This window comes from Macrobrachium nipponense, chromosome 35 (assembly GCF_015104395.2).
Source record: "Macrobrachium nipponense isolate FS-2020 chromosome 35, ASM1510439v2, whole genome shotgun sequence".
Taxonomy (NCBI): domain Eukaryota; kingdom Metazoa; phylum Arthropoda; class Malacostraca; order Decapoda; family Palaemonidae; genus Macrobrachium; species Macrobrachium nipponense.
Window position 1 is genome coordinate 19,763,124 of NC_061096.1, and position 25,279 is coordinate 19,788,402.

At 36.8% G+C, this 25,279-nt stretch overlaps 1 long non-coding RNA gene across 3 annotated transcripts; it reads right to left on the reverse strand.

The window, feature by feature from the left end:
* Positions 1-25,279, reverse strand: LOC135208457 (uncharacterized). Of its 3 annotated transcripts, XR_010313171.1 has the most exons (5): positions 23,904-25,278; positions 23,629-23,771; positions 4,992-5,874; positions 812-983; positions 1-147 (listed from the first exon to the last, which is right to left on the reverse strand). It is a non-coding gene; the product is annotated as an uncharacterized LOC135208457 (long non-coding RNA). The 3 variants fall into 3 exon arrangements; XR_010313170.1 differs by having other exon boundaries at positions 1-983; positions 23,904-25,279; XR_010313172.1 differs by lacking the exons at positions 23,629-23,771; positions 23,904-25,278 and adding an exon at positions 15,685-15,881 and having other exon boundaries at positions 1-983.

Sequence of the window (25,279 nt, forward strand, 5' to 3'; positions counted from 1 at the left end):
TTAGTTCATGACATCTATTCTGTTAGGCATTATGTTTCTGAATTGGATAGTCTCATTTACTAGGTTCAGAATTGCATCTCTCTCTCTAGCCGTGGAAGTAGGTAGGAGGGGGAGAGGCCGTCTGCCGTTGGAGGAGCGGTTATGTACCTGTGGAACCATTCAAACAGAAGTACACGTAATGCAAATATGTTCAAGGACACAACATATCAGAGATAGCTACCTATAATTTATCTAACATGAGGGATATATTTTCAAATCAGCGAACCCTGGCAGAGCAATGTAAGATTATTAGCTTAATCCTTTAAGAGTATTTCTGAATATTTGTGAGGTGGAAAAAAAATGAGAAAAATAGCTTTTTGGAGTATGATTTTTGTATATAAATGTCAAATTTTGTTCTTAATTTTGTTTGCCATATGATAACTCTTAGTTTTTGTTTTATTGTTGTATAAGATAAAAACCTGTTACTCTTACTTTTGTGTATATAATATGTTGTATTGCCAAGTGTAGTGTTTTGCCTTTTGTTGGACCAAATGTAAATAATAGTTGTGGTCAATTAAATATCTAATCTAATCTACAAAGCTGCAGCAAAGTGTACTTTAAATTTACGCTTAGGCCTAGTTCATTAACACTGCGTTCTATATTTTATTTTACGCCTGTCATTAATTTCGTTCTACATCCATTGAGTTTTTGATGTTGTACTTGTTCTGAAGGATACTTCTTAATGCTCTGCTAAGGGATGGGATACACTTATCAATCAATTACTTTATGAATGTAGCGTTCACAAAATGAAGAGAAATGCATAATCACACACGTGTAATATCAAGATACGAAGTTTTTTTCCCGTTTTATTCATTAATTGATGACTTGACCGAACTGTTGAAAGACCGTGAGTTGTTACCAATTAGATTTGGTCTTCATGGATGTATTGTAACGACTTGGATCGAAATGGCTGTAGACCTTCAAGCGAACCAACGAATCATCGCCTGTAAAATAGAAAAGCCTCATTAACTAATATTACGGGAAATGGCTCCATACAATAAATAATCAAGGATTAATAAGCGCCTAATTAAATTACACACCTGAGGGGCGATGAAAATCATTCTCTGTGGTTTGTTATATCATACAGAACTGAGCTATTCTCAGGAATGACCGCAGTACTGGCTCTAGATGTTTCACCATGACACTAGGCAATAATTATTGTTACTGTCCTCTGGTATTGAATACGATCTTTAATTTATCTAATCATGCAGTGTGAACAATTTGACAAATTCTAATAGAAAGGCAGGCGGTGCCATTTCCTTCATAATGTATACAATCTATGGTAATATCCAGTATGTCAGGATTTGGCATGGTTTATTTCAGCTGCCTTAAGTAATGAAGGGATATTGCGTAAATTTCCTATTCAGACATCCGTACGATAATAATCAAACATTCGCTAAACATTTTTAAAGGCTTTCCTTTGCCTGGGCAATCGGTACAGGGAAGAAAACAAAAGGTTTCAATAAAGATAGTTGCCCTCATTGTTGATTTAATTTCATAGACTGGGATTGACTTTCAATACTTATCAGTTTCTCCAGCTACTGGTGAATAACTACACAAACGCCAAAACTCATAGCCTGTACCAACAAGTTTTTCTGTATTCGCCAGCTTCAATCAAGTTTACCCGAGCAAGGGATTAATCACTTTTGAATACGTCTGATTATAGAAACCCATTCATGACGTACCGAGTAAGTCAGCGCGGCAGTGATCATTATCTGTACCTTTAGGAAAACATCGTCCCTGGTATTATGGCCCCTGTGGATTTACAAAGATTTGTCCTCCTATTACACTAACAACCAGGATAAGAAAACTCACAGGCGTCTATATTCTGCTTATTTCTGAAAAAAAAGTTGCTAAACTTCTATTTTTGCCTGGGTCCCAGAACAATTTTATTAGTTAGAATAGGTTAATACACAATTAACTAATTTTGGGGAAGAGAGACTAGTTTTTCTCTAACAGCTTTCGACTCCTGCTTATATTTTGTTGGATATGAGATCTTCATTGCTGCCTTTATCAAAAATTTTCTATACGAGTAAAATTCAGTGTAACCTTAAGGAGCAAAAATGTTTTCTACCAGTATTTTTAATTGTGCAATGAATATCTTCTGATATCTTCACTCTGGAACTCGCACTGGAGCAACCAAAGGGCTTAAGAGGAACAGGTATGGCGCAACAGACTTCAACTACAAATGACTGACATGCTTATATCTATGTTGCACGATGCTTAAGAAACCGTTTGTCATGCTGGAATGTCGTGCGAGTATGTTTATGGGGGGACAACAAGGTTATAAAAAAAGTGGTTGCTAGCTTATGAAAATCCATCAGCTTCTCTTATAAAATTGTAGCATACGATATTAAACTTATATGCTTAAAAGCATATTATGTCCATTATCAATCAGTGTTTATATGATATGCATAGCCACTGCAGATATTAATGCTGGTCAAATCAGTCATAACTATAAAGCAAGCTGTTGAACCTAATAAACACGAACCAGGTTTAACTTTTGACTTAAAACACTGTACAAAGGACTTAGAATATTAGAAATATAGCCAATTTTAATATATCTCAGTCCCCAAAAGCATTTAACAAATACCGTAACCACCTTTAGTTAAATAAGTGAAAAATGTTAAAGAACTTTTACAGCTAATTATGACGCCAGCTCCTTGAGGGTGAGTGCAGATCTGGCAACGAGTAAAACTTTGTCACACTATCGTAATTGATATTCTTATATGGTGTTTTAGCAATACTAACTACAGTGTTAACCTGGATAATTAGATAGGTTTATCAAGGTTTTCTTTTAGAGAACTCCAAGGAAGTCTGTCACTGTCGACTCGCTTAATGTGAAAAGTACCTCTGGGCTACGCTGCTGCACCTTTCCGATACCCTTCTCTTTCGACCACGGACGCTTCACGTAGTCAGAGCTGAAAGACTATAATTATAGAAGGGTGAATGACTTCAAGATTCCTTATGAATCAGAACAGGAAAACTGGAATCAGGTTCCTACTCTCTTGGTTCACTGTTCAAACCTCAAGTGTGACATCAACCTAATTCAGGTTTTCAGTCGTACGATAATTCAACAGTGAAATCCTGTTTTGTCTATAAATGTAGCAAATTGCCTCCTTTTTAAGTGTGAAATGCTGCACCATGACCTTATCAAATATCTTTCATGAAACATGAAATGCTGTCACTTCCCTAGCAACCAGCTAACATCTTGCGATATATCATTACTTTGATATTATTTGCCTAAACTGAACATGAAAAAACGACCTGGTATCGACTTAATTCGATCAAGTTTAGCTTTCTGTTTACATAAAATGATTTAAGAATGTAGTAAAATTAACTACCCCCAATTCAAGACTTGAAATTTCTTCCAGAATTAAAATTCCAATTTCTCCTTACTCGAAATAATAGGTGTTCCTTTCTGCTTAAAACGATGCCAAATAAACAATCCTACAGGTAGCAGCAACAGGTAAGGATGATTCGAAATACCAGGCCACTCGGTCAAAAAAAAAACAGTGTGTGCTTCAAGTTTTGACTGTCAAGCAATTGAGCCTGCTTTGTAAATAATTAAAATGACCGGTTAACTATGCATAAACTATTCAAGTATCAAGCACTCGTTCAGAATTTCTTCCAAATGCCAGTTGTTTAACCCACTAACAACTTGCAATAAATCCACTTCCCAAAAGAACAGCAATTCTGGGAAAAAAGGGAGTAAAACTGTAATAAATAATCAGATTCTATTCACTATTATAGTTTCAAAAGAGACTAGCGAGTGTCAAATGGCAACACTTTCCGTGGAGTACTGTATTCAGTTAGCCTTGCTGGACTTGAACGCAACAGCACAAGGAATGGACGAATTCATGTTTAAGCATCTATAGTCAAGTTCCACAAAATTTTCAGGTAGAAGCTCTTACTTAAATAATCGCATAATATACCTCATTCAATAATCATTACTGTTAACAATATATAGAAGCTTAAATGACGCTAACATTCACAGTATTGCATTTTAAACTGCCACAGAATGAAGAGAAAGATCCGTAATGATGTCAGCTACCACAGGAACTTCAAATCACGCCAAAGATAAGGGATTCTCTCGATTCAATCACATAATCCCAGATAGAGGCATACTTACTTATTTGCCTTCGATCACTGTGGAATAATGGGGGTTGGGTTGAGGGTAAATAATATGGTTTATCTACCCTTTAGCCAATATGATGGATACTTAATTTATGTTTTTCTAATAACTGATCTCTTTCTGTATTTACCTTTACCTTCTGATACCTTTTTCGACTGAACACCTAAATATTCTTTGGAAGCTTGAATTTTAAGTCAGTGGCCTCTATATTTGGGCTTTTTCCATATGAATAGAGTTCATCTTCTGAATAATAATAATAATAATAATACCGAGAAGCTGTCATAACGACATATGTGCTGAGAGTCTCTTGAAGGAACCTATGGTCTCTATACCTTTTGTCTATCAAGCAACTAATGGCAGAATGGACACCCTCGTTAGGAACAACATTGGCCTTCAGAAACCAGTTGATATCCTATTTGGTGTACTTCGGATGAAAGTACTTTACCTGCCTCACACTTTCATAGGCAGGTTTAGTAAACAAATCAGAAGCATAGGATGAATAACTACATAAAATATACTCAGTACGCCAAACCCACTATTATTCAGAATTAAATCTAAAACTGAGCTTGAATGGAGCTGGGTTTACAGGAATACTCCTGACCCTGTCATTGCATATTTAAGGTGACACTTCCGGTCAAAAGTTCAGACCAGTCCTATGTAAATTCGTTGATCTATTCCTATCATAAGGTTCATACATTATAAGAACTATATATAAAACCTTCAACAAGGTCAATTGTTATGCATAGCAAAAAAACTGAGTTATAGACAGATTAAAGTTTGTTTTTTTAAGGATTATTTACACACATGAAAACCTTACCTAGTTCAATCGTCGACTCCTATCCTCTCACGAATGGTGAATAACATTCTATCTGGACGTCAGTTACACATTTAGGCGTAAATGGTTCCTAGTTCTTCCTCCGTCGTTTTGGTACAAACAAAAGTGGTTTCAGTACATCCATCAAATCAGTTTGATACAATTCAGTTATCAAAATAATTTAACCACTAAGATTGATTTTTTCAAACATTTACAAGTTATAAAATCAAAACTGTCATATTTGCGTTATATTTATTTGCACTTATCCGACAAATAAAACAATCTCAGCTAAATTGAAGTTTACATAATTCAGACATCTAGTTCGTTTTGCAACTCAAATAATTGACTTTTTTTATTATTATTATTTTTCTGTTACTTTAATGACTCAATTTCGGGATTTTTAGTGTAACAACTACCTTAACTATTGCGTTGATTTCGCAATTATAAACCTCAAGGGGTATAATCAGATCTAGTAAATTTACTTATTTTATCTCTCGATTATTAATTCACTACAAAAAAGCTACTAAACTAACAAGCTTAGCCAAATAGTTCTCATAAGCTGACTGGCGACATCGTTTACTCCAGAGATGAATGTCTCAATGCCACTGATTATTTAAAAGCAAAGCATCTGCAATAATAGACAAAGTACCAATATTTGCCTTATTGGCTATGTTAAGGGTATGGGTTGACTGATTTATGCAATTCGCTATGTGGATTCAGCGTTAGTAATAAAATCACTTTTTTTTTTTTTTTTTTTTTTCTTATCCAGTAATAGAATGACTTGAACGATTTAATTAAATAAAAACGAGAGATATCAAATTGTTTTTATGGATGTACTAAAACCACTTGATTTGAAATGGCCGTTGGCTCTGAAGTGAAACCTCGTCTGTAAAAAAACAAATATATCTACATTAACTACTTATAAGGAAATAAGTTTGAAACACAATCATAGATAGGCCTAAAACTACAAAGGAACTGTACCAATCAAATCCTCAAGTAATATAAGCTTTGGGGCAATGAAAACCACTAAATTTCTCTTCATAACACATGACTGGCGTCGGGGTTTGAAATACCATCCATTGATGCCAAGTACAGCCGATTAATTATGCTGTTGCAGTTTCTATGCGATTTACAAATTCTTAAAGAAGGGTAAGCAGTATGCCACTTCCTGCTTAAAATGTTCATTAGAAATGGATGCTGGTCCCAGGAACAAACCTGAATGTCTCGCGTGACTTACTAGGTTATACAAAATCAGGAACATTAACATTACCAATTCTATTTCAATCGGCGTTTCACTCATTTCAAAGACAAAAAATTATATATCATAAGCTAAAACAGTTAACACTGGAGAACACTGCGAGTTGCAAGAGTTCTACTTGACTAAACTCTATTCGTAAGAATATGACCTTCACTCAACATGTGAAATGTACCAATATAACTTGATCAACACTGACCTCTTGAAATATCAGCTTGATTCGTCTTTATAGTATGTATATACACTGAGCAGAACGCGTCCAAGTACTATGCAAGTCATTACACCTGCATTGAATGTCTAGATACATCAGCATGTTCGGTTTATGGCAAAATAGTATTTTCTCGAGTAAACTTACACACTCGCCCTACTCAAAATGATATTGTTCCTTCCAGCCGAAAGTGAAATATGCCAGTTATTTTCTCATAGCCCATAGCTTGGGGTCTGCTATTCTGAATGGATGTCTGCTACGTCTGCTAAAACTCTGACTCTATCATTTATTACTTTCTCGTTGTCTGAATGTTAAGATAGCGTAGATTAAACAAGCACTAAGCAGTGCGCCTTATGATTCTTCGAATCTCTGCTTGCAAAAGTACGTGGCAAATAAATGCGTGAGTCCTTATCTGTCATCATTTGGCCTTCGGTGGTATGGTGACAGGAGGCCTACAGGTAACCACAGGTCAAGCTGACACAACACACACAACTCTACAGTTACAGACTGTCACTGTAAATATGTCTGAAGTACCGTTCCTCATCAGTCAACGAAACCAAGACTAGCGGAAATCAGCATTCTATAATTGATTGATTGATGGCTACTAGAACTAGCTTCACTCAACATTCTATAAGGAACTGAAGGAATAGTAATGTATTAACTAATTAGGCTGCACGAATTATCAGAGATAGCATATTTAACTTATATTAACGTTTTGAGAACTTATTTCGAGGCATAGTGAGAGGGAAGGAATTACTCCCGCACGTTTAAACAATGAGTTATGCTTTCAATGCGGTTTACTGAGCTATGAGCTCCTCTCACACGTTAGATAACGAATAGATAGGCCTAATGTTTTCACTATTATGAATGTACCATAAAGTTTACAGTTTTGTATGAGTCAAACACACACTTTACCTGATTCCACAAACGTAATCGAGCCTAAAAATGACTATAACGTCACGCTAACAATGCGTAAACGATTACTGAAACCAGATATGCAATGTTTCAAACGAACGCAGAAAGTCTATTGAATGATAGAATTTATTAAAAGCCTTAAAATCTGTCTAGATACGTTAAAATTCCTGCTGGATTATGTCACGAAATGCAACACGGTAAACAACGATTTTAAGTGATACAGTGAAAATCATTTACATCAATCGCTGGCTCATGTATCTGCTCAATACATCCTGCCTCAGCCAAAGACAGGCATTTTAACCCACCAAGTAGGTAAAACGAGAGAGAGAGAGAGAGAGAGAGAGAGAGAGAGAGAGAGAGAGAGAGAGAGAGAGAGAGAGAGAATGAATCATTGTAAAATGGGAATACCTATGAAGTGCCGTGGTCTGATCACCTTACCAGACTTGCACGTAACCATGACTTAAAAAGAGTTTCAATATTATACATTCGATAAACAACTTCCCTCAGCCCCAGTGGGCATAAACACAGCACCACCACCATATTTACAGTTATCACAATGTGTTGCAAAGATACTTTAAACGTCAATTTACTTTAATATTGTCAACATTAGTAACCTACCTTCCTTTTTCACCATCCATAGCAAACAAATATATTATATGAATTTTTTACTGCAGTGGTTATCGCATAATATACCCGAATGCTCATTACTAAAACCTATTAAAAAAAAACATTGACAATATTGCCATTTTAAACAGCCTTGGAATGAAGAGACATCGGTTTTAATAATATCGTCTATCAGCAAAGGCAGAAAATTCAGTTATTTAAATCACCCATCCCAGACGGAGATTCTTATTCAATTGACTCCGATGGCTAAAACCTACTGCAACGGTGCAATGAATAGCTTCAACAAATACCTTTCATTACCTGGACACAGCCATGCCTGCAATTTTGTTTCAATATCTAAGTGACATGATATCCCTCTTAATTATTTCAATACGATCAATAAAATCCTAATAAATACTGATATCCACAAGGCCTACAATTCGGCGTGCAAGATCATAATTATCATCAATAAAATCAAGATAGTTAATGATATCGGCATAGCCTATAATTAGGTGCCTGCATGGCGCATTGGCTAGGTAATTTACAAAGCATTACCCACTCAGTTTCAAATTTTTTCGAAAATGTTGAAAACTAAGACCTAGTTTTATCCAACACTGAATCAAAGGAATTTATTACTGGTGATTAGAAATTAATTTCTCATATAATGTGGTTCGCATTCCCACAATAAGCTGTAGGTCCTGTTGCTAAGTAACCAATTGGTTCCTAGCCACGTAAAAATACCTATTCCTTCAAGCCAGCCCTACTATGAGATTCAGGGTCTCTGTAACACGGTTTTTTGGACTTTGCTTCTTGTCAAAGCATCGGATGTAGCTGAAAGTTGACATATGTATATTTTACAACCACACACAAATTTTGTCAGCATTATCAATAACCTAAACCCGATAGTTTTAATTTTTATAGAGTAAAAATGCTCTAGCCGACGCCATGGCCAATGATTACTAGCCAAGAGTCGAAAAACTTTCATTACGTAAGCAAGGTAAACAAACACCTTTTGACTAAATGTTGCCCCGCCCATCCACCAGACAGAAATGCCATCGGCTCTGAAACCCAAAGACTTTATGAATGGCGGAACGATACATAGATGTGGGTGGGGTATCAGTGCTAGCGTAGTAATACTACTGAAGCAGTAGTGCCGCAACAGTATAGCAGTAATATACATGAATTAAACGTTTAGACCAACTGCTGGGATCCTTGAGGATCATTTAGCACTTCTTACAACTACTTGAGAAATTAGTTTTTATAGCCAGAAGTTAAATTTTCTAATCCAACAATGCCCATGGTAGCCTTCAGTGTTATCCTGAATTATAATGAGGCCAAAGTGGGTGGAGCCTCATGAAGTCACCATTCTGACGATAATTATTGGTGAAGGTTTAAAGCCAAAATACGGTACTGGCTATTTTTTTTCAGTAAATAGGTAGATAGCCAATAAATAAAAATTGCTTGACATTGGATATAGCAGTTTATCAAATAAGCTTTGTCTACTATGTTTTTGGTAATTACCAACTATTCCCTACATCTTGTCAATCTGATTGTGACCTATAAAGTAGACCCTGTATTTCTATATGAAACTTATTTTGGGAGTTATATCAATAATTCGAAGTGTTTTTGTATTTATTAACATATTTTGTTGGTTTGTTCAATATGACAATTATCAGTGGGGAGGTTCCAGAGTTCATAAAGGTGTACTGCTTTGCTTGTATTTAAATTTGTATGTCATTGTTGCCAGAGGTTTAGCCTTCGTTACGTATAGCCAATCATCCATCGAGAAAGAGGGAAGAAATGATGTCATAAGTTACGTAACGAGTGCGTTCGAAACCTTTTCTCTGAGTAAGTTGGCCCACCCGTCTTCAAAAAAAGGTCACTTTTACATTATAAGTACCAAATTTATTCAACCTACGTAGTGCAGAATACACTCAAAATTTATGTGTTGATTATAATATGTATTCTGAATAAGCATTATATTTATGAAATGCATAGATAAAAAGTTATTGCGAAAAAACCGTGTTACAGAGGCCCTGAATCTCATAGCAGGAGAGCTGATAATCATCCCAGTGGTCTGGTTAAACTAAGGTATACTTAACTTTTACCATCCGGGCTACTTTCCTTACAATTCGAGTACCGACCTCCATGGAAATGGTGTTGTTAATGAAGGTGTCCAGATAAACTGGATATTAATTTTGTCTTAGAACTCAGCTGCCTTGGTTCCACACATGGAATTGTAACAAATTTGTTGCACTGACATCCTACCTATAACCACGAGACTACCAGCGTAATTTTCAATTTTAAGATAAAAAAAAATGGTAATTCTAAGCTCGCATTCCGCGGTACAGTAGACTATGGCAGTTTACGTTTCCCTGTTATTTTACCTGCTGAACAAGAATTTAAAGTAATATTTATTCGGTCGACTGTCATTAAAGCGTTATTTACCTTTGAAGACAACATGAAAGAAGAAGGGGTGCGATGTACCAATGCACAGAGTTCAAAGGTAAATAACAGATTAGTTATAGTCGACCGGCAACATATTACCTTAAACTCTTCTAAAGTAAGCAAAATAACACAGGAAAATGTCAACTGCCATACTCTACTTCGACTGAACAATCTTCGAAGTTTTGGTTCGGGGCCAAGAAACGTAAACAAACCGCCATATTTGAATGCTAGTAGGGGGTGTGGGATACGTAACCAACAGGGAGGGAGCCTTATGTCCTTTAAGGGGGGGTGGGGGTGGGAGTACAGGGAGAGAAAGGCACAGGTACGAGTTGGTAAAGCCACGCTAGCATATGATGTGAAATAACAATTCCCAATAAATATCACCAACATCAAGAGCACTAAACCTTAGGAACACCAAAAACAATTGATATAACTAAATAATGTACATAAAGATTAAGAACTTTACTTAAATGGTTACCCATAAACACCTTCCTTTGTAAATCAAGCCTACATTCGTCGACACGAGGGCAAAAGGCCTGTTTTCTCAAAAGGCCGTGATTTTGACTGTACATTACCAACCTTTCATACTGCCCTGAGTAATGGACTGAAAAGTCCTTATAACTAAGGAAACTGTTAACACAAGTACTGGGTAGAGTTGAGTCGAGTTGGTAATGGGCCTGGAGGAGTGAGACGTGCCAGGGAATGATTCGGCCATTGTGGTCGGTTTACTGAAATGAAATACACGGCCCGGCAAGCATTTTCAGGAGAAAATGGGGGGTGGGGGAGGGTTGCGCGCAACAGGGTAGGGAGGATGGGGCGGGGTAAATATTTAAGTTTAAAAAAAACATGAACGTGTGTATATATTATATATATACAGGGTTTTACACATCTGGTACTTAAGTATAAATTATCAAGTACAAGTGAATAATGAATGAAATATTATAAATGTTCAAGGATCATTTTGGCCAGTTAAGGGGGTAATTGAACTTAACAAGAAATGCTGAGAACAATTGTAAAAATTGTGTAACCTGACTGGTGGTGCTCTGGCCCCCATACCCTCCCTTAAAGAAAGTTAAAGCAAGAGTGACTTATAAGTTAGGATACTAACCTAACCTAATGTAACCTACCTAGTAGAACGTGTTACTGTAACCCCCCTTAGGGAAGGCAATCTTAGAAGTGTAACATATAGGTTAGGATACTAACCTAACCTAGTAGAACATGTAAAGGTGGGTACACACGTGCGAACCGAACCTTGTATTGTTACTGATTATTGTAACAAAAACGCAAGTGTGGACGGTTCCTCGAACCCGAACCCCGAACCCGCGAGGTTCAAGGCTCCGTTCGCCCTCCATCCCGGCAATTGTCGGTTTTTGGGCCCCGAATCAAAATGAGGTCTCTTTGCACGTTACGACATGTGTGGACAGGACCTGTATTACACGTGTATCAACAGAGGTTGCTGAACTGGATTGGAGTGAGGAAGAGGTCCTTCAATTTATTAGTTATTACGAAGAAAAGACTTTACTGTGGCCAGAAACTTCTTGGAATCTCATGTCAGCGAGTAATTCCTGACCACTGTATTCTACCCTTCTAGTATATAACCTTGATTGCCACCATCTTCTTTTATTTCGCTTCATCTTCGTTAAATAATGTATATAAATATACGCGGCAGCTGCTACTTGCATGGTGGCCATCGTCAGTAAACAACCCGGACAGAGACAGACTGATGATCGCAGTGGATTGAAATGAAGGTACATGCTTAACGTGGTTACGGTTAGTCCTTAACATTTTGACACCTTGTAACCGTATATGCGTAACTCAGTTACACATACAAGGTTCGGCTCTCACGTGTGTACCCACCTTTACCTGACTGGGGAGCTCTGCACCCCCATACCCCCCCTTACATAAAGGCGGTCTTTGAAGTGTAACATATAGGTTAGGATACTAACCTAACCTAACCTAGTAGAACATGTTACCTGACCAGGGGGTGGGGGTGCTCTGGCCCCCGTAACCCCCCTTACACAAAGACAGTCTTAGAAGTGTAACATATAGGTTAGGATATTAACCTAACCTAACCCAACCTAGTAGAACATGTTACCTGACCGGGGAGACTTCGCCCCCACGTACTCCCCTTACATAAAGACAGTCTTAGAAGTGTAACATATAGGTTAGGATACTAACCTAACCTAGTAGAACATGCTACCTGACCGGGAGGGCTCCAACCCCCCTTACACAAAGACAGTCTTAGAAGTGTAACATATAGTTTAGGATACTAACCTAACCAACCTAACCTAGTAGAACATGTTGCCTGACCAGGGGGCATACCCCCCCTTACATAAAGACAGTCTTAGAAGTGTAACATATAGGTTAGGATAATAACCTAACCTAACCTAGTAGAACATGTTACCTGACCTCCCTTACATAAAGACAGTCTTAGAAGTGTAACATATATGTTATGATACTAACCTAACCTAATAGAACATGTTACCTGAACGGGGGCGGACCCCCCTTACATAAAAACAATCTAAAAAGTGTAATATATAAGTTAGGATACTAACCTAACCAACCTAACCTAGTAGAGCATGTTACCTTACTTGGGGGGAGGGGGGGGGGGGGGGGCAGATTGAACATGTTACCTGACCGGGGGACCTCTGCCCCCCTTACATAAAAAGTCTTAGAAGTGTAACATATAGGTTAGGATTCTTACCTAACCTAGTAAAATGTATGACCAAGATGGGGGGGTCGTGGGGTTGGGTGGCCGTCCCATACCCCACTTGAGAAAGATGATATAATATGAAAGTAAATATAATAAGTAAAATGTTATCCAAGAAATTATGGTTCAGAAAGGCAAGTAAAGGTGAATATAGAAAAAAAGGGAGAAAAAATGCATGTGTAATTTGGAATGTCTAAAATGTAAAAATGTAATACCATCAATTTTCACGTCATTGACAGAAATGTCTCGAAACGTCCTAAAACCACCTTCTAGTCCCACCCCTCAGGAGACTTTCAGGGGCATGCCCTCAATTGTAATGTAATATTGTAAGATATATAGGGCAACTTTATGAAGTGAGAACAAGTCAGTGCACATATTATACAATACTATGATATACAGAACTGAAATAAAAGCTTGAAATAATATTACACAATTACAAAACAAATGAGGAAAAAGAAATATGTAAAAATGCATGAATTCCCCCAAATCCTCCCGTCGCAATGTAGGGTTAATAATGCAACATGATTGGTTAAATACGTGTAATCCCGGTCCCCCTCGGCAAAACCCCCATTATTTATCTCCTTAGGAAGTTTGTGCGCATGCGTAGTAGAATTCGGCATCGTAATAGCAGTAGTAATCAGTGGATTTGGGGTATGTAACGGCTCCATTATCGGTTTATTTATCGCTTTATTTCAGCTTGTATTTCGGGTTTCAAATGTCATTAATAAGAGGAAATACCACAATAACACGGCAAAACCTTCCCCCAAGTGTTTCACCCCACCCAAAACCCCGCATTCCTATCGGTCCTCCTTACTGTAGGATAGAGTTGAACGGCATAATTCTCCCAAGTGTTTTACCCCACCCAGAACCCCGCATTCCCATCGGTCCCCCTTACCGTAGGATAGAGTTTTCAAAGGTAAATTACAGCTTAATTACAGCCGGCCGAAAAAATGTTACTTTAAATTCTTGTTCAGGAGGTAAAACTGTATAGGAAAACGTCACCTGGCATAGTCTAGTTCGCCGCGGTAAAACGGCTTAGATCTACCAAAAAGTAAATGACGTTGCATACAAAATGTGTTTCCGAGTTTAGGTAAAACTGCTTGTTTTCATTTACTCGAAAAAAATTTATATATTTCCTCAAATCGTAACAATGGTCATGATTGCCAAAAAAATGGTATTTTACAAGAAAAGTTGCTGTGTGGGATTCTGGGATATAATACACACGTATTTTCTACTGTATAACTCTAGGTTTAATGACTGTTAAAACGTGGGAAAAAAGTCTGAACATCAAGAAAAAAACACACTGAAACCAGAAACACGGAGTGCAGGTTTTTGCATAAAATACACATGCATTTTTAACTACATAACTCAGGTTTAATGACTGAAAAACGCGGGAAAAAAATTTGCGAATGTGTATTAACACCAGGAGAGAGAAAAAACTGAAATAACCTGCCTTTCCTAAAAGATGCCCAGTCACTGAAAAACGTACAAGATCGCTCTGTCCATTCCCACGAAAGAATACACGACTACAGTGATCCTAAACGCAAGAAAATAGAAATACAGCAATTCAGTAACTCCATCCTCAAATAAATACAAGTTTCAGTTGTACAGGCAATCTCCGCGGGACACCGTGTTTAGTACCAACCCTTAGACCTGGGGGATAACGTAAAAATTTCAACAAAAGTTAAATTTCTCAAATTATCTAGGTATATTTCTCAAATTACTTCACCCGTACTGCATTATGTACACCCCATTGCAATATTCAGTAAAAAAAATGGTAGTAATAAACGGTATCTCCTTCATTGTTTGTAAAAAATTACATTAATAAACGATATACTTTTATATTGTCCAATTAAAAAATCTATTAATAAGTGGTATCTTCTTTCTATATTGTGCAGTCAAAATAGCGTATTACTTAATAAACGGTATCTTTCTATACCGTCCAGTAAATAAAAATATATTAATAAACGGTATCAACGTGTGTAGGTCTTAGATATAATTATTATTTCTCTGGGTCTACCTTCACAAAATGAGGCAATAAACTTTTAACAACGAAATGACTGTGCCAGGTGTAAGTCCTTTCCAGGAAATCAGCATAACTCTGGACATTTCATGATTTACTATACAGTTTAAATTAATTCTTACTTGGAAACATTTTAATTTACCAGGTATTACCGTTACTTGATAACCAGATCATTTGTTGATTCTGCAATGATGCAAAATCAAGCAGTATTGGATGTGAATACAATATCATGATTTATTACCAAGTTTTAAAAAAGTTAAACTTGGGAACATCCTAACCCACTAAGGAAAACCACTACCTGGTCCCTCAGATCATTTGTTGATCCAGCAATGATGCCATATCAAGCAACTCCTGATGTTAACAACTTCCATTAAGTTTCACCAAAAGCACGCGAATTCCTGGGCCTCATAACATTTATTGATTTCGCAATGATTCATCATCAAGCAGCACCTGATAACATATTCCTAAATTGTAAACACACGGCAAGAAACGCCAACTTACAAGACATTGTCACGGCAAGAAACACCTACTTACAAGATATTGCCAGAGCTGCACATGTTAACACATTTCATGGGGGCGAATAAGCCAATAAATCTCGAAATATGGTGTCTACCAAGTATAAAATTCATCCAAATTGTCTTCCACACGCCATGACACCACCATGGCCTCATCCAGACTGCTCTGAACTAAATCCTCACCGGGTGAAAATTTAATCTTGACCAATCAGCACCTCCAACATAACTGATTATTCTATTGGCTTTCCTCATTGGCTAATGAAACCTTGTTCCCCTGGCTAGAAAGCTTGTAAGGTTCTCCACCATTGGCTGGTTAGTGGCACTAGGAGGATATTTCTTAGTGGTCAGTGTCACATTCAATGTGAATAATTAAGTTTACAAATGGACAATTTTTCAATTAAGAAATTTGGGTATTTTACGGGACAAGATTAGGGATGCATTCAGAAAAATATTTTCCAATGACTATAAGTTTTTCTGTCTTTACTGAAATAGTCATTTGTTGTATACACATACCATATTTACGTGCAAATACGCATTTACTAAATGTGTATTATTCCAATAAACATAGCCCAGATTCACATTGCACACGTTCATGAATACACAAGCAACCGATACGTACGCACAAAAGGACTTTTTATTTATTTATTTATTTATTATTTTTTGTCGTTTACTAAATTCCAACTCAAGAGCACCTGTACTGAAATCATTGCTCCTAGATATCTGAGCGATTATTGTCAGTTTTCTATTGTTACCCTAATCTAAGCCTTCTCTTCCATCGACGACCACTTTTTGCCCAAAATGAAATCAATGAGAAGTTATATAAAACAAATGTGCTTTATAATTTATGGTGATTAGTCGCTTTTCCAGATATTTGTTGAAGAACAACTGAGCGAGCTTTTCAACCAGTTGTTCTGCTTCTGATGTAATTGAAGTTTATGATTATAACGTCGATCGATCGATCTTGAGAGAGAGAGAGAGGGGGGGGGGCGCGGGGGCGCACGTCCATAATACAACTTATCTAATTATTTCCAGAATAAGTTAAAATCAAGATCGCACAATTTAGTTTTCAAGTTATCCAGTTATCCATTTACTGATGTTCCATTCAATAGCTAAGTATTAAATGCTGCTAAATTATTGTTGTCAAAAAATTGGTAACACTGTTAACCTAGGTCCCACTGTCAACTCAAACTCAAGTGTTTGCACCTCTGTCTCAGCAGGGTCTCTTACATAATGTCCATAAGTTTTAACAAATAACACCCACAAAATTAAGTCGTTTTTATCTCTTGAAATATACATAAACTCCTATAAACTCAGGCAAGCATCATAGGTCTTCTCCAACAAGGCAGTCTCTGGTCCAGTGATCATATACTGTGCTGAGCTTCCAGGTAACAATGGCATCTTATTATGCCACTATAAATGCAATTATGAACATACATCACTAAAACGTCATACAGCTGGATACTGAACAGAGCTATCGAGAACACAATTGGAGGTATGAAAAAGGATGAAGTGAATTTCATGAAGACCTAACCATAGGCAGTACAAAGTTTCATTACAACAGTAATGAAAAAGTTAAGGTTGCTTTATGCAACTGATTCTTGAGGTAGCCAATGACGAATTTTGCTATTCATCGAAAGATTACCACTCAAAATGTTTGATACACTTGGTTATCTCAGCAAGATCCAAGGGCTTCCGATGTCCTTTCAAACCAATGACCATCACACAAGAATCCACCCACATTTTGTCTCCTTGAGGAGGAGCTAAACAAGCAAATCTGTGAGTGGACGATCCTCTGTAGAGAGAAGCTTATAAGTGGCTCCTGGTAGTGAAATGATTTTATTTCTAAACTCCTACTTCAGTTTCGTATTGTATACAGCTGACAACAATGTAAAATGTTTATGACAATACACGATAAAGGAGTGTTTCATTTACCTGCAAATTGCTCCTAAGTTAGACTTCGCGTATTCATTTTTTTTTTTTTTGTAGCTAATCTCATGTTCGTAAAATATTTGTTGTAATGTCTGCTCTAGAGTAGAAAACAGATTATTCTTTGAAGCATTCAGATCTGATAACCCTTCTCCACGGAAGTTATTCGATATTACTTACAGAAGATGACCCCTAACAAGATAGATGATTTTTAAGTTTAACAAGGTTCCTTGCTGGACGAGTGGTTTTCGCGCTCGGCTGCCAATACGGTGATCCGAAGTTCCAACCCCGGCTCGGCCAAAGCAGAATCAGAGGAATTTATTTCTGGTGATAGAAATTCATTTCTCGATAGTGTGGTTCGGATCCCGCAATAAGCTGTAGGTCCCGTTGCTAGGTGACCAATTAATTCCTAGCCACGTAAAAATATCTAATCCTTCGGGCCAGCCCTAGGAGAGCTGTTAATCAACTCAGTGGTCTGGTAAAACTAAAATATCCTTAATTTAAATGTTTAACAAGTGGCAAGTTAAGAATATCAAGCTGACTAACGGCAACATTACTCTTGGGTAGTTTCGATTTTCCAGTAACCTGACGGCTATGGAAATTGCTTATTGAGGTACGCCTGTGGTTACATATAAGCGTGATGTGCTGTTATTACCTTTATACAGAGGAAATAAAGTCAGTTCCTGTTTTGAGTTATAATATGCACAGAACTTTCATTGGCCATTTGCTGTAACATACCAATACACTACTGGTCTCTTGATAAGAGATCATACTACAAGGCCTGGTTAGTACTTACATGGGTGGCTATCAAGAAATTCTAGCAAGTAACATATTTGTTATAAATTTGCTGGTCTATTGATGTTCGAAACTATGCAACATTGGGTCAAATCAGTTCTTGGATAGTGTACATCCTTCAATGGGTCATCCTCAATGACCTCACATGGTGCACTGTCGGCATCACTTGATTATATTTGCAGCATCCCTTCTGCCCCTAACTGCAATCTCTCTCACTTCTTTTACTGTATACTTTCATTCATATTCTCTTTCTTCCATACGACTTTCCATCCTCTCTAAAAATAGTTTCCTAGTACAACTGCGAGGTTTTCCTTCAGTTACACCTTTAAAACCTCCTCACTAACTATCAATTTCCTATCCAGCACAATGACCGCAGGTCCCAGCACTTGGCCTTTGACCTAAATTCTATATTCTATTCTATTCAATGACTAGAAGAAATTTGCTGAGTCACAACCAGGATTGATAAACCACCAGGGTAATTTAACTGAACAATCTTGACACCACGATAATCAATATTAGTACTTGTGGAGATACATAGAGTAATCATAGGATGTTTAATTGCTTAAGAATGTTTTCAAAGGTCTTAAATACTGAAGGTTTGAGTCAACCTTGAGGCATACAACTCCTACAAGATTTATGACTGTAATCAAATAATCAAGATTTATGACTGTAATCAAATAATCAAGATTTATGACTGTAATCAAATAATCAAAATACATGGTTTAAATCCTTACGAATATTTCCCTACCAAAATTCACTACAGGTATAATAAGTGTATTGAAAGTAAAATAAAATTTTACATGACTTCTTTCATACAGTAGTACAATATTTTTCTTATTTCTGATAGGATTGATTGACCTGCAGTTTTGTGATCAATTTAAAATACCTTTCAAAGGGCTTCTAAATACTGTGTAGTCCTGTTTCTACAAAGTATTGCCTTTCGTGTAGAAAAAACTAAAACATGCTCAGTCTTTATTTGATATAAATCAGTCCATAGTGTTATGGACTTCAAGATTCTGTCAAATTATTAAGGTTCTTTTGGACCCGATACTTCAGATCACCACAAAACGAGCACGATCCCTGACAAACCAACACTCAATGAGCACAATCTCAGAGAGTATACACGATACTACAAACTAAAGATTGGCAATAACAATACAGAAAACATAATGATGAGGAGAAAATGCAACAAGCACACACTTCTTCAGTCGTCTACTTTACTAGCACGCTAAGGGGTATGTGAAGGTAAACAGTAGAAGTAAGAAAAACTCTTTCTCTAACATACAATAGTAGGAGATTGAGGGGGGTGGTGGGGCGGTGGTGGGTAAGGAAAAATCTAAACCTTAACCTATATATGCAATATTCAACGAATACCTTGTACTTAATACATACTTTAACGGCGGTATTAACAAAGACCCAATATGTTGATTTCACAATGCCTAACAAACACTAAGGCTAACTAGGGTAGTCTTTGCAATAGAGGAATGTCGACGCTGGCACACTATGGGCGTACAATACACGTCCTTAAAAAGATGAAGGGGTGCTGCACCGACGTACGGAGAAACTAATGACGATAGTAAAGAATAACAATAGAGTGGTTTTACTCTTCTTCGCCACTGGTGGGCCTCCTCACGACTCAAGGGCGCAGTGTAGAGCCCATGGTCCAAAGCACTCTTTCTTAGACCATGGTACAGGTAGAAACAAAGACAGGAGAATACGGAGTATTTTACGCTCGGACTACGGGCCGTTCACGAGAGCAAATGCAGAGCCCTCCTCCAAATAACGAAGACGGCAGCTGTGCAAGGCGAGGCACTAAGTCCAAGCTCCAACAACAGGCCCCGAGCACTCCAGCTTCGGACTAAGAGCACGAGCACACAAGGTCACTCGCAAGTGACGCACCACAACGCAGGAGTGCAACAGGAAGTATTCTCTACCCAACAGGTGAACTGCCGTAGACTGCCAGAAACAGATAGCACACTATACTCTGTTTTTTTCCATCTGTCCATCCGCCTGTGGTGTATTTGTATGGTAACACTGCGTCCCGGTCTTTAGAAAGTTACATTCAGCTTACATTCAACGATTATAATAATATCCTATTTCGAATATTAACGGTGTAATTCGCATACAGTAAATTATTAAAACACTTTTTAGTTGCAAATGTACACCCAGATATCCTTTTATTTACCTAAAACTTACACATAGCGCAACTATCTAGAGCTCGGGACGCAGTGTTACCATACAAAAACACCACAGGCGGATGGACAGATAAAAAAAACAGAGTATAGTCCTTCTATGCCGGTGCCGAGTACAGCACTCTAGAGCTAATGCCACATGGTCCCCTTGACAGCTCCGGGAGAGGCACAAAATATAACCGGGCACAGACGACGAATGGCCGAATCGCCATCACAAACATGAAGAATAAGAAACAAACTTCATGGGTGGAGTATCGATATAAAAAAATAACAACCCTTGAGGGGAGGCAAAAGATCCATACCCAGCTTTCTGAGACAAAGGCAAAATAAACTGAGTTAACTGAAACGCTTACATTAAGAATGTCCGACAAACCTAATTAAAGTACTTTAATTTATTATAATATTTTAATATAAATAAATAATAAAAAAATTTCTTGAAATGAGGCAAAAAAAATTGATCAGAAAGAGCAATAAATATGAAAATATCATAAGTGACACCTATATGAAGGCCCAGGAAACCATGGAAAATGAAAAAGATGAAAACTTAGGCTCGATGAGAGTTCGGGCAGAAGAGGCACAAGACAGATTGGTGAGATCTCATTTCATGTCTAACCCCTTGAAAGGAAAAACCTGATATAAAAATGCTTACCATGATCATCATGATGTTTGGCATACAACCAACCCACAGCTAAATTGAAAAAATGATCAATTTCTGCAATATACTTACGCACTTATTTGTTCTTTACACTTTGGTTAATCTAACTGGTGTAATTTCACTACAAATGCTTTAAAACTAAAGGTTGAGAAAATTTCTAAAATTCTGTGCCATTTTCATGAAAAAAAGAATATACATTTTATTACAATCTTAAGAATATTCAAATAAAATGTCTAAAATTAAAACTATGATGCTACAAAGTTTATAAAAAATATACACAATTCTGCTACTATATGTAATAAATATTAGTCAGTTAAATGAACATACATACCAACACAAATTCTCTGTAAAGACATTGTTCCATAATCCAGAATATAAGGCTAAAACAATTTTGTTCATAGCAGCAAATTCTACGCCAGAAGTCAACTGACATCAGTGTTCACTACATTCTTACGAATGGAACCTATAGTCCTGGAGCAGAATATTTTTCTCATGAATGACTGGGGAGTTCCACCAGTCCTAGAAACACCATTTGGGGCTACAGTCAGGTACCAAAATCGGGCATTTTATGAGAAGACATTGGTTAAACAATCAACAATCAGCCGCTTGTTCTAAGAAACCCCACCTCCGCAATCAAAATTTGAAGACCTCGCTCTGTGCACAATATTGTTGTTAAGTGAAAGCATTTGTTAATCTTAAATATATGTCGTTATGTACATCATGGTTTTGCCAATTCAAACATATATGGAAATCTATGCATGAGGATTCAGCGTTCAGTGATACAAAACCATGACTGGAATAGATCCCCTATCTTTTTGATTTTTACTAGACATGAAAAATAGGCCTGACGACATCTGCAACCAAAGTAGTACTTCTAGAGATTGAACTCTTAGTGAGTCAGGTATGTAAATGCTACTGTGTTCCTGGAAAATGTACTAAATTCTGACACTATGAGTTCCTTTCACGATATCTGACAGCAGGTATGAACAGCGATGAAAGCTGTCATAACCTTGGGTACTCATTAAGGTTAGCAAAGCCTACAGGATATCTATGAACCTTGCTAACTATTCCTTAGTTTTTATATACTTATGCTTGTAGTGACATTTATGATGTTCATACTAAAGTACACAATATACCATTGGTATTAGTTTTTCCTTACATAAATGTTTACAGAATCCAATTCACATCTTGCCTGGATGCTCTTTACAAATATTCATGTCCATATTGGGTAAAAAGTGTTAAATTACAGATGGTCTCGTAAAAATCAATTTCCTTAAACTAAATGATAATTAACATAGTATACAGTAGTGTGCAAGATACCTTACACGATATTCAGCATTGAATACAAAATTTACTTGTGTAATCAAAGATTTTTTAGGTGATGTTATAGTAAGGCACTTGGTATTTATCAAAATGCCATAACAACGTTTTAATAGTTAATGGTATTTTCTTTTTATCAAACCACCCTACCAGCAGGAATATTAAGGTGGGTACACACGTGCGAACCGAACCTTGTATTGTAACCGATTCTTGTAACAAAAACGCAAGTGTGGACGGTTCCTCGAACCCGAACCCCGAACCCGCGAGGTTCGAGGCTCGGTTCGCCCTCCGTCCCGCCAATTGTCGGTTTTTGGGCTCCGAATCAAAGGGAGGTCTCTTTGAACGTTACGCCATGTGTGGACGGGACCTGTATTACACGCGTAACAACAGAGGTTGCTGAACTTGTTAACACCGACTATGAACAAGAACGTCCATAGTAGAGTCCCTAGTTTTGGTCGTCAGTACGTATATGTCTACCATGGCTGATTGAAGTGACGAAGAGGTCCTTCAAATTATTAGCTATTACGAAGAAAAGACTTTACTGTGGCCAGAAACTCCTTGGAATCTCATGTCAGCAAGTAATTCCCGACCACTGTATTCTACCCTTCTAGTATATAACCTTGATTGCCACCATCGTCTTTTATTTCGCTTCATCTTCGTTAAATAATGTGTATAAATATACGCGGCAGCTGCTACTTGCATGGTGGCCATCGTCGGTAAACAACCCGGACAGAGACAGACTGGTGATCGCAGTGGATTGAAATGAAGTTACGTGCTTAACGTGGTTACGGTTCGTCCTCTACATTTTGACACCTTGTAACCGTATATGCGTAACTCAGTTACACATACAAGGTTCGGCTCTCACGTGTGTACCCACCTTTAGACTACAGTATTGGAATCATACTGTACGTGACACAGAGTGAGATCTGAGTAAGTCGCTGGTTCTCAAGGTTTTAATCCTATGATATACCATTGTGCTAACAGCCAGCACAGAAATAATAATAATAATAGTAATACTAATAACAATTACATAATCATTACACATAACAATACTATAATACTTTCTCAAGTTCACCTTATCATTCAGTAGTGCTGAGGACAGGTTACCTCCAGGAAATATAATACATTTTGCCACCAACCTTCTGGGCTTCAATGTTATTTTGAGATAGCAATACTGGGATGAATTTAACTTTACTGATGAAGTGCAGCAATCCAATACTGAAACGATAAAAGAAGAAAAAAATAAGACGTTAAAAACTTCTCTGCGTAGAAAATTATTTTTTATACAAAATAATTATACTTAAAATATACGAAAGTATAAAAATCAACTGAGATACTTCAGTCCCTCACCAAAATAAAGAAAGGAAACGGCAAATAAGGTAGCTAGGAAAGATGACGACCAAGTTGCACACCTGTTAAAATGGATATTTCAGAAAGTTTTTAATTAATATGATAAGTAATTACAGAGAAATGGCTCTCAAATCCATAGAAAACAAATCATAACTTAGGGATATCTTTCAGCCAAGGTTGGCTACAATGGATATTAGAAAGATAAGCAAACTGATAACTGTTCAAAGAAAGAAATACGAAATAAATCACTATATACAAGATCACCATTAAGTTTAATTTAAGGTAAATAAACTTTTTCATATTGTACAGTAATATGATCAATCTAAATAAAAGAAATCGCCCTATAATTTTGAAAATCTCTAAATAATGGGGCCTTGCTGGAATTTCTTTACTTTTTCCGAGTTTTTAAGAAATATATATACAAAAGTCCCATCTATTTTAGACTGTTATTTGGTGAAGTTGTTGCAAATGAATCTTGCAAGAAGAGAGAGAGAGGGAGAGTGGAGAATGCTATTTCTATGTTTATCTATCTGTCTCTATTTACTATCTATCCATCTATCTGTGCAGAGAAGCAAATATTCATCAACCTATCTACATATATATATATATATATATATATATATATATATATATAGTTATCTATGTATCTATGTATCTATCTATATATATATAGGCTATATATAAATAATTTTAATTATGAGCATAGTGGATTCAATCTAGAAACTTTACCAAAAATAAGCAAACTAGTCACCCTTTAAAGGAAGGAAATACGAAATATATCACTTTATATACATGAGTAATATTTAGTTTAATTACTGATAAATATACATTTTCATATTTACAGCAATATGATCAGTACAAATATAAGAAATCGTCTTATATTTTCGAGAAAAAAAATTTCAAAAATTTCCTACAAGCAACAAATGGCAATATCATACGTTGCATGGTCCCACACAACTAGGTAACCAATCAAAGCTGAGAATGATGACGTCATCAACTGAATGATGACATCAAAAGCCAGAGTCGTGAATCTTTCCCTCTCAGTAGGTGTTACATAAGAGGAACCCTTCCTCTTATGGATTGCTGTTTACTTATTTTGAAACCAGGGAAAGTGATAGTGAAATTACTTGGTGTTGCATCAATTCAATTATCAGAGAGTCCTGAGAGAGAGAAGATGTCATTACAATTTGTCCTAATACTCATTATACTTACTCCTGTTTCAGTCAATATTGGCTATATTAATGTTGTTATAATTAACTTTATGGCAGAATTTATTTAATAATAATAACTTCATTAAGTTATTGCAATTTCTTGCTAACATAGAAGTCCTGAGACCTTCATTGTTTAATTATTTTACATAATATATATATATATAT